Here is a 10,325-nt window from a genome sequence, read left to right on the forward strand (position 1 = left end):
ACACAGTTACCTGCTCCTACACCCATCAGAGCAGTGCTCATGGACACACAGTTACCTGCTCCTACACCCATCAGGGCAGTGCACATGGGCACACAGTTACCTGCTCCTACACCCATCAGAGCAGTGCACATGGACACACAGTTACCTGCTCCTACACCCATCAGGGCAGTGCACATGGGCACACAGTTACCTGCTCCTACACCCATCAGGGCAGTGCACATGGGCACACAGTTACCTGCTCCTACACCCATCAGGGCAGTGCACATGGGCACACAGTTACCTGCTCCTACACCCATCAGGGCAGTGCACATGGGCACACAGTTACCTGCTCCTACACCCATCAGGGCAGTGCACATGGGCACACAGTTACCTGCTCCTACACCCATCAGAGCAGTGCTCATGGGCACACAGTTACCTGCTCCTACACCCATCAGGGCAGTGCACATGGGCACACAGTTACCTGCTCCTACACCCATCAGAGCAGTGCTCATGGACACACAGTTACCTGCTCCTACACCCATCAGGGCAGTGCACATGGGCACACAGTTACCTGCTCCTACACCCATCAGAGCAGTGCTCATGGACACACAGTTACCTGCTCCTACACCCATCAGGGCAGTGCACATGGGCACACAGTTACCTGCTCCTACACCCATCAGAGCAGTGCTCATGGACACACAGTTTACTGCTCCTACACCCATCAGGGCAGTGCACATGGGCACACAGTTACCTGCTCCTACACCCATCAGGGCAGTGCACATGGGCACACAGTTACCTGCTCCTACACCCATCAGAGCAGTGCTCATGGACACACAGTTACCTGCTTCTACACCCATCAGGGCAGTGCACATGGGCACACAGTTACCTGCTCCTACACCCATCAGAGCAGTGCACATGGGCACACAGTTACCTGCTCCTACACCCATCAGAGCAGTGCTCATGGACACACAGTTACCTGCTCCTACACCCATCAGGGCAGTGCTCATGGACACACAGCTACCTGTTTCCCCATCCGACGTTGAAACAACCATGCAGAGCCTTGTGAGACTCCGCAATTGCCAGCTGCTGCCTGTCAAGCAGAGAGGGCGTCCAAAGGGGTCAAGCACTTGGGGAACATTCAGCAAGAAGAGACTGAGCACTAAAAGAAACAAGCATGCCATGTCCAGTGGTAGCACAAATGTGAATGCTCTTGCTGTGAACACAACTGGTGATAGTAGTAGACAGGATTAAATGGGAATGGATGGAAAGACGCACGAGTAACATAACCACTAGCAGGGAACCGCTGGGCTAAATGGCCAGCTTTATGTTCATAGCCCAAAAGAAATGTGCTTCTTTTCCAGCACCCTCAAATCATTCATGTTGTCCCTGAGAGCAGCATTGAACCATCACGAGATAGGGGCAGTAACATCATCCTGCCTCCTACAGCTGAGGTGGGTACTAAGTGATTCATTGGCGGTGTTATCAGTACATGCCTTTACCGCAGAACACAAAGCATGCTCAACAGTAATTCCATTGGAGGGAGGGAAGCTCTGACACTGATGTTCTTTTCTTATTTCCTTTCATGTAAAACATGCCCTTGAGAAAACAATCCTTGACACTTAAGGACGGCATTCAAGCAAAGGAGGCAGTGCAGGAGAGGACGCAAGGATGTGCTGATTCCTGCATCTGAGGTGGGTAATAAGTGCTTAATTGGTGACGTTATCAATTGGTGCCTTCACTGCAGAACTTAAAAAGGTGTGCACAACAGTAATTTCAGTGGATGGAGGGAGGCAAGCTCTGACTCTGATTTGCTTTATTTCTTTTCACGTAAAACATGCCGTCGAGAAAACAATCCTCGAGACTTAAGGTCAGCATTCAAGCAATGAAGGCAACTGGATCATGCTGCGGAGCTTGTCACGATGTGGAAAGGAACATTGCATTTATGGATGAATTGGGAGTGCACATTGGGATGCGCTTGTGGGAACATTCACCAAGAATAGACTGAGCTCAGACTCTTGTGACTTTGCCTTCTTCACATGGACAATACAGTAGTGGAATAGAGAGCCAAGCATTCATTCACCACAAGGCTCTCCAGGAACAATCTCTTTAGCTGTGCATAGCAGAGACTCGGCCTGTCTGTCTAATGGGAATGCTGGACACAACACTCATGTATCCATGCACAGCAGTTCCTCGGATACTTAATGAACTTAATACAACTTTTCAATAATTAAACCCAGAATTGTTGAGGTTTTGTTTTGCATGCTATTTCCCCGACTTTGCAACTGCACTTCAGATATTCAACTATGGTGGGGGGGTAGAGGGAGGGGTGGGTGAAGAGGGGGAGGGGTGGGTGAAGAGGGGGAGGGGTGGGTGAAGAGGGGGAGGGGTGGGGAGAGCGGGGAGGGGTGGGGAGAGCGGGGAGGGGTGCGGGGAGGGGTGGGGAGAGCGGGGAAGGGTGGGGAGAGGGAGCATGCAAAATGCAGTGACCAAACAGTTGCAATGCCTGAAGTACTGTGGAGAAGTAGAGAAAGCAACTGGGTCGGGGAGAAAGCAACTGGATTGGGCATCCGTAGCTGGAGGGAACGGCTGAATGGAGAGGGCCGGAAGCGAGAGGCCGTAGAGAGCCGCGGGGAGCAAGCGTGCGAAGTCCTTGGTGTCACCGGGTCCAGGCACTGGCCAGTAAGTCTTTTGCTGTTGTGTTTATGGCGCATGCACAGAAAAGGCGCTCCTCTTCCGTTCCGCTGCTCCCCCCCCCCCCACTCTCTCCCCTTCCCCCTCCCCTCTCCAGCTCTCTCCCTCCCCTTCCTCCTCTCCCCCCAGCTCTCTCCCCCCTTCCTCCCTCTCCCTCCCCTCCCCCCCCTTCCTTACCCTCCCTCTCCCTCTTTCTCCCCCCCTTCCTTACCCCTCCCTCTCCCTCCCCCCCTTCCTTACCCCTCCCTCTCCTCTTTCTCCCCCCCCCTCCTTACCCCTCCCTCTCCCTCCCCCCCTTCCTTACCCCTCCCTCTCCCTCTTTCTCCCCCCCTTCCTTACCCCTCCCTCTCCTCTTCTTCCCCCCCTCCTTACCCCTCCTCTCCCTCTTTCTCCCCCCCCTTCCTTACCCCTCCCTCTCCCTCTTTCTCCCCCCTCCCTCTCCCTCTTTCTCCCCCCTCCCTCTTTCTCCCCCTCCCTCTTTCTCCCCCCACCTTCCTTACCCCTCCCCCTTTCTCCCCCCCTTCCTTACCCCTCCCTCTCCCTCTTTCTCCCCTCTCCCTCTTACTCCCCCCTCCCTCTTTCTCCCGCCTCCCTCTTTCTCCCCCTCTCTCTTTCTCCCCCTCCCTCTTTCTCCCCCTCCTCCCTTCTCCCCCTCCTCCCTCTTACTCCCTCCCCCCTCCATCTTTCTCCCTCCCCCCTACCTCTTTCTCCCTCCCCCCTTTCTCCCCCCTCCTCCCTCTTTCTCCCTCCCCCCTTCTCCCCCCTCCTCCCTCTTTCTCCCCCCTCCCTCCTCGCCCTCCCCCCTCCCCCCTCCATCTTTCTCCCCCTTCCCTCCTCTCCCTCCCCCCTCCATCTTTCTCCCTCCCCCCTCCCTCTTTCTCCCTCCCCCATCCATCTTTCTCCCTCCCCCCCTACCTCTTTCTCCCTCCCCCCTCCCTCTTCCTCCCCCCTTTCTCCCCCCTCCTCCCTCTTTCTCCCTCCCCCCTTCTCCCCCCTCCTCCCTCTCCCTCCCCCCTCCATCTTTCTCCCCCTTCCCTCCTCTCCCTCCCCCCTCCATCTTCCTCCCTCCCCCCTCCCTCTTTCTCCCCCCTCCCTTTCTCCCCCTCTCTCTCTCCTTCTTTCTCCCCCCCTCTCCCTTACTCCCCCCTCCCTCCCTCCCCCTCCCTCTTTCTCCCCCCTCCCTCTCCCTCTTTCTCCCCCTCTCCCCCTCCCTCTTTCTCCCCCTCTTCCTCTTTATCCCCCCCTCCCTCTTTATCCCCCCCTCCCTCTTTCTCCCCCCTCCCTCCCCCTCCCTCTTTATCCCCCTCCCTCTTTCTCCCCCCCCTCCCTCTCCCTCTTTCTCCCCCCCCTCCCTCTCCCTCTTTCTCCCTCCCCCCTCCATCTTTCTCCCCCTTCCCTCCTCTCCCTCCCCCCTCCATCTTTCTCCCTCCCCCCCTCCCTCTTTCTCCCTCCCCCCTCCATCTTTCTCCCTACCCCCATACCTCTTTCTCCCTCCCCCCTCCCTCTTCCTCCCCCCTCCCCCATTTCTCCCCCTCCCCCATTTCTCCCCCCTCCTCCCTCTTTCTCCCTCCCCCCTTCTCCCCCCTCCTCCCTCTTTCTCCCTCCCCCCTTCTCCCCCCTCCTCCCTCTTTCTCCCTCCCCCTCCCCCCTCCATCTTTCTCCCCCTTCCCTCCTCTCCATCTTTCTCCCTCCCCCCTCCCTCTTTCTCCCCCTCTCTCTCTCCTTCTTTCTCCCCCCCCCTCCCTCTCCCTCTTTATCCCCCCTCCCTCTTTCTCCCCCTCTCTCTCTCCTTCTTTCTCCCCCCTCCCTCTCCCTCCCTCCCCCTCCCTCTCCCTCTTTCTCCCCCTCTTCCTCTTTATCCCCCCCCTCCCTCTTTATCCCCCCCTCCTTCTCCCTCTTTCTCCCCCCCCTCTTTCTCCCCCCTCCCCTTTCTCCCCCCTTCTCCCCCTCCCCCTTTCTCCCCCCTCCCCCTCCCTCTTTCTTCCCCCCTCCCACTCCCCCTTTCTCCCCTCTCCCCCCTCCCCCTTTCTCCCCCTCCCTCTCCCTCTTTTTCCCCCTTTCTCCCCTCTCCCCCTCCCTCTTTTTCCCCCTCCCTCTTTTTCCCCCTTTCTCCCCCTCCCTCTTTTCCCCCCTTTTTCCCCTCTCCCCTCCCTCTTTTTCCCCCTTTCTCCCCCTCCCTCTTTAACCCCAAGGGAGAACCACAAAAGGCCTCAGCCACGGGACAACGGAGACGAGAAGGGAGCAAGAAACGGACACAGACACGAAAGGAGAACACTCAACAAGGGAGAAAGAACAACGGGAGTGAAAAAGAGACGGCGGCCACGCTCCCCGAGCACCCCGCCAACCGCCGAACGATCCTCTCCCCCGGCTCCCCCTCTTTCTCTCCCCTCGCCCCTTTCTCCCCGGCGAACCCCTTTCTCCCCCTCCCCCTTTCTCCTCCCTCCCTTCTCCTCCTCCCCCTTTCTCTCCCCCTTCCCCCTCAACGACAGAAAGAACACTCAGCAACGGGAAAAAGAAAGAAAGGAGGAAAGCCAGGGAGAGACTAGACACGGGAGAGCATCCCCTTCTCCCCCTCCCCTCGACCGGAAAACAGACAAGACAAGAACAAGGGAACGAAAAGAAACAAGGCTCCCCCTCCCCCCTCCAGCCTCGCCTCCCCCTCACCGCCCCCTCCCCCTCCCCCTTTCTCTCCCCCTTCCCCCCTTTCTCTCCCCCTCACCCTTCTCTCCCCCTCCACCTTTCTCTCCCTTCCCCCCTTTCTCTCCCCTTCCCCCTTCTCCTCTTTCTCTCCACCTCCCCCTTTCTCTCCCCTTCCCCCTCCCCTCCCCTTTCTCTCCCCCTCCCCCTTCTCTCCCCCTCCCCCCTTTCTCTCCCCCCTCCCCCCTTTCTCCCCCTCCCCCTTCTCTCCCCCCCCCCTTTCTCTCCCCCGTCCCCCGACCCCTTTCTCTCCCCCCTCCCTCTCCCCCTTCCTCTCCCCCTCCCCCTTCCCCCCTTTCTCTCCCCCTCCCCCTTCCTCTCCCCCTCCCCCTCTTCTCTCCCCCTTCCCCCTTTCTCTCCCCTTCCCCTCCCCTTTCTCTCCCCTTCCCCCCTCCCCTTTCTCTCCCCCTCCCCCTTTTCTCCCCCTCCCCCCCTCTTTCTCTCCCCCTTCCCCCTTTCTCTCCCCCTCCCCCCTTCTCTCCCTCACCCTCTCCCCCCCCTCTTTCTCTCCCCCTCCCCTTTCTCTCCCCCTTCCCCCCTCCCCCTTTCTCCCCCTCTCCCTCCCCCTCTCTCTCCCCCTCCCCCCTTCTCTCCCCCTCCCCCTTTCTCTCCCCCGTCACCCCTCACCTTTCTCTCCCCCTTCCCCCTCCCCCTCTCCCCCCCTCCCCCTTTCTCTCCCCTTCCCCATCCCCCTTTCCCCCCCTCCCCCTCCCCTTTCTCTACCCCTCCCTCCCCCTTTCTCTCCCCCTCCCCCCTCCTCCTCTCTCCCCCTCCCTTCTCTCCCTCTCCCCCTCCCTTTCTCTCCCCCCTTCCCCTTTCTCCCCCCCGTCCATCTCCCCCTTTCTCCCCCCCGTCCCCCTCCCCCTTTCTACCCCCGTCCCCCTCCCCTTTCTCCCCCTCCCCCTTTCTCCCCCCCGTCCCCTCCCCTTTCTCCCCCCTCCCCCTTCTCCCCCCTCCCCTCCCCCTTTCTCCCCCCCTCCCCCTTTCTCCCCCGTCCCCTCCCCTTTCTCCACCCTCCCTCTTTCTCCCCTCTCTTTCTCCCCCCTCCTCTTTCTCCACCCCGCCCTCTCCCCCTCCCCCTTCTCCCCTCTCCCCTCCTTCTCCCCCTTCCCCTCCTCTTTCTCCCCCCTCCCTCTTTCTCCCCCTCGCCCTCCCCTCCCCCTTTCTCTTTCTCCCCCCTCCCCTTTCTCCCCCCTCCCCCTCCCTCTTCTCCCCCTCCCCTCCTCTCCCCCTCCCCCTCCCCGCCCTCCCCCCTTTCTCCCCCCGTCCCTCTCCCCTTTCTCCCCCCCGTCCCTCTCCCCTCCCTCTTCTCCCCCCGTCCCTCTCCCCCCTCCCCCTCCCCCTCCCACTTTCTCCCCCCCTTCTCCCCCTTCGCCCTCCCCCTTTCTCCCCCCCTCTCCCCTCCCTCTTCTCCCCCCGTCCCTCTCCCCCCTCCCCCTCCCTCTTCTCCCCCCCTTTCTCCCCCCGTCCCTCTCCCCCTCCCCCTCCCTCTTTCTCCCCCCCTTCCCACCCCTCCCCTCCCTCTTTCTCCCCCCCTTCCCCTCCCCATTTCTCCCCCCCTTCCCCTCCCCCTTTCTCCCCCCTCCCCCTCCCCCTTTCTCCCCCCCTCCCCCTTTCTCCCCCCCGTCCCTCCCCTCCCCCTTTCTCCCCCTTCCCCCTCCCCCTTTCCCCTTCTCCCCCGTCCCTCTCCCCCCCTCTCCCCCTCCCCCTTTCTCCCCCCCTCCCCCTTTCTCCCCCTCCCCTCCCCCTCCCTCTTTCTCCCCCTCCCTCTCCCTCTTTCTCCCCCCTCCCCCTCCCCCTCCCTCTTTCTCCCCCTCCCCTCCTCCCTCTTTCTCCCCCCTCCCCCTCCCTCTTTCTCCCCCCTCCCCCTCTCCCTCTTTCTCCCCCCTCCCCCTCTCCCTCTTTCTCCCCCCTCCCCTTTCTCCCCCCTCCCTCTCTCCCCCCTCTCCCTCTTTCTCCCCCCTCCCCCTCTCCCTCTTTCTCCCCCTCCCCCTCCCCTCTTTCTCCCCCTCCAGTATAGTAAAATCTTTCTAAAAAATTCAATCTCTCCTCCCCCTCCCGCTCCCTCTTTCTCCCCCCCTCCCTCTCCCTCTTTCTCCCCCCCTCCCTCTCCCTCTTTCTCCCTCCCTCTCCCTCTTTCTCCCCCCCTCCCTCCCTCTTTCTCCCCCCCCTCCCTCTCCTCTTTCTCCCCCTCCCTCTTTCTCCCCCCTCCCTCTTTCTCCCCCCCTCCTCTCCCTCTTTCTCCCCCCCCTCCCTCTTTCTCCCCCCCTCCCTCTCCCTCTTTCTCCCCCCTCCTCTCCCTCTTTCTCCCCCCTCCCCCTCTTTCTCCCCCCCTCCCTCTCCCTCTTTCTCCCCCCTCCCCTTTCTCCCCCCACTCCCCCTCCCTCTTTCTCCCCCACTCCCCTCCCTCTTGCTCCCCCCACTCCCCCTCCTCTTGCTCCCCCCACTCCCCCTCCCTCTTTCTCCCCCTCCCTCTTTCTCCCCCCCCTCCCTCTCCCTCTTTCTCCCCCCCTCCCTCTCCCTCCCCCCACTCCCCTCCCTCTTTCTCCCCCTCCCTCTTTCTCCCCCCCTCCCTCTCCCTCTTTCTCCCCCCCTCCCTCTCCCTCTTTCTCCCCCCACTCCCCCTCCCTCTTTCTCCCCCACTCCCCCTCCCTCCTCTTCTCCCCCTCCCTCTTTCTCCCCCCCTCCCTCTCCCTCTTTCTCCCCCCCTCCCTCTTCCTCCCCCCCTCCCTCTCCCTCTTTCTCCCCCCCCTCCCTCTCCCTCCCCCCCTCCCTCTCCCTCTTTCTCCCCCCACTCCCCCTCCCTCTTTCTCCCCCCACTCCCCCTCCCTCTTTCTCCCCCACTCCCCCTCCCTCTTTCTCCCCCCACTCCCCCTCCCTCTTTCTCCCCCCACTCCCCCTCCCTCTTTCTCCCCCCACTCCCCCTCCCTCTTTCTCCCCCACTCCCCCTCCCTCTTTCTCCCCCCTCCCTCTCCCTCTTTCTCCCCCCTCCCTCTCCCTCTTTCTCCCCCACTCCCCCTCCCTCTTTCTCTCCCTCTTTCTCCCCCCTCTCCCTCTCCCTCTTTCTCCCCCCACTCCCCCTCCCTCTTTCTCCCCCCACTCCCCCTCCCTCCCCCCACTCCCCCTCCCTCTTTCTCCCCCCCTCCCTCCCTCTCCCTCCCCCCCTCTTTCTCCCCCCTCCCCCTCTTTCTCCCCCCTCCCTCTCTTTCTCCTCCCTCCCTCCCTCTCTTTCTCCTCCCTCCCTCCCTCTCTTTCTCCCCCTCCCTCCCTCCCTCCCCCTCTTTCTCCCCCCTCCCTCCCTCCCTCCCCCTCTTTCTCCTCCCTCCCCCTCTTTCTCCCCCCTCCCTCCCTCTCCCCTCTTTCTCCCCCTCTTTCTCCCTCCCCCTCTTTTGTGCCAAAACAGCGCCACCTACCGATCGCGTTGTCAACAATTGCGATCGGCAATTAATTGCCCAGTGCTGAGGACCCGCCTCCAAGCTGTCCCAGCAGTATCACTGGATGATTCTGTTGAAAGTCATGCCATCTAGTGGCCACATTTGTTAAGACAGTATCTGTCTCAAGCAAATCAAAACAACAATTTGTATTTATATAGCACCATTAACGGAATAAAACATCCCAAGATGCTTTACAGGCATATTACAGAAATAAAATGTGATATTGAGCTACATAAGCATATATGATGGAGCAATTAAAATTAGGGATATTCAAGAGGCCAGAATTAGAGGAGCGTAGATGGATAGATGGAGGGTTGTTGGGATGGAGGAGATTACTGAGATAGGGCAGAGCAAAACCATAAAGGGACTTGAAATCAAGGGTCAGAATTTTAAAATCGAAACATTGCTTAACCAGGAGGCAATGTAACTGAGCGAGCACAGAGGTGATGGGTGAACGGGATTTGTGCACGTTAGGATACAGGCAGCAGAGCTTTGCATAACCTCAAGTTTACAAAGGTAGAACATGAGAGTGTGTTGGAATAGTCAAGCCTAGAGGTAACAAAGACATGGATGAGGGTTTCAGCAGCAGCCCTGGTCCAAACATGGACAAAAGAACTGAACTCTAGAGGTGAGGTGAGAATGACTGCGCTTGACATCAAGGCAGCATTTAACCGAGTTTGGCATCAAGCAGCCCTAGCAAAACTGGAGTCAATGGGAATCGGGGGAAAACTCTTTGCTGGTTGGGGGTCATATCTAGCACAAAGGAAAATGTGGTTGTTGGAGGTCAATCATTTCAGTCCCAGGACATCACTGTAAGAGTTCCTCAGGGGAGTGCCCTAGGCCCAAGCATCTTCAGCTGCTTCATCAATGACCTTCTCTCCATCATAAGATCAGAAGTGGGGATGTTCGCTGATGATTGCACAATGTTCAGCACCATTCATGACTCCTCAGATACTGAAGCAGCCCATGTCCATGAGAAGCAAAACCTGGACAACATCCAGGCTTGGGCTGATAAGTGGCAAGTAACATTGGCACCACGCAAGTGCCAGGCAACGACCATCGCAAATAAGAGGGAATCTAACCATCTCCCCTTGATGTTCAATGGCATTACCATCACTGAATCCCCCACTATCAACATCCTGGGGTCATGATTGACCAGAAACTGACTAGACAAGCCACATAAATGCTGTGGCTACAAAAGCAGGTCAGAGGCTGGGAATTCTGCGGCAAGTAACTCACCTCCTGACTCCCCAAAGCCTGTCCACCAACTACAAGGCACAAGTTAGGAGTGTGATGGAATACTCTCCACTTGCCTGGATAGATGCAGCTCCAACAACACTCAAGAAGCTCGATACCATCCAGGACAAAGCAGCCCACTTTGATTGGCACCCCCATGTACAACCTTCAACATTCACTCCCTTCATCACCGACACACAGTGGCAGCAGTGTGTACCATATACAAGATACAGAGTAGCAACTCACTAAGGCTCCTTCGACAGCACCTTCCAAACCCGCGACCTCTAC

This window comes from Heterodontus francisci, chromosome 30 (assembly GCF_036365525.1).
Source record: "Heterodontus francisci isolate sHetFra1 chromosome 30, sHetFra1.hap1, whole genome shotgun sequence".
NCBI lineage: Eukaryota > Metazoa > Chordata > Chondrichthyes > Heterodontiformes > Heterodontidae > Heterodontus > Heterodontus francisci.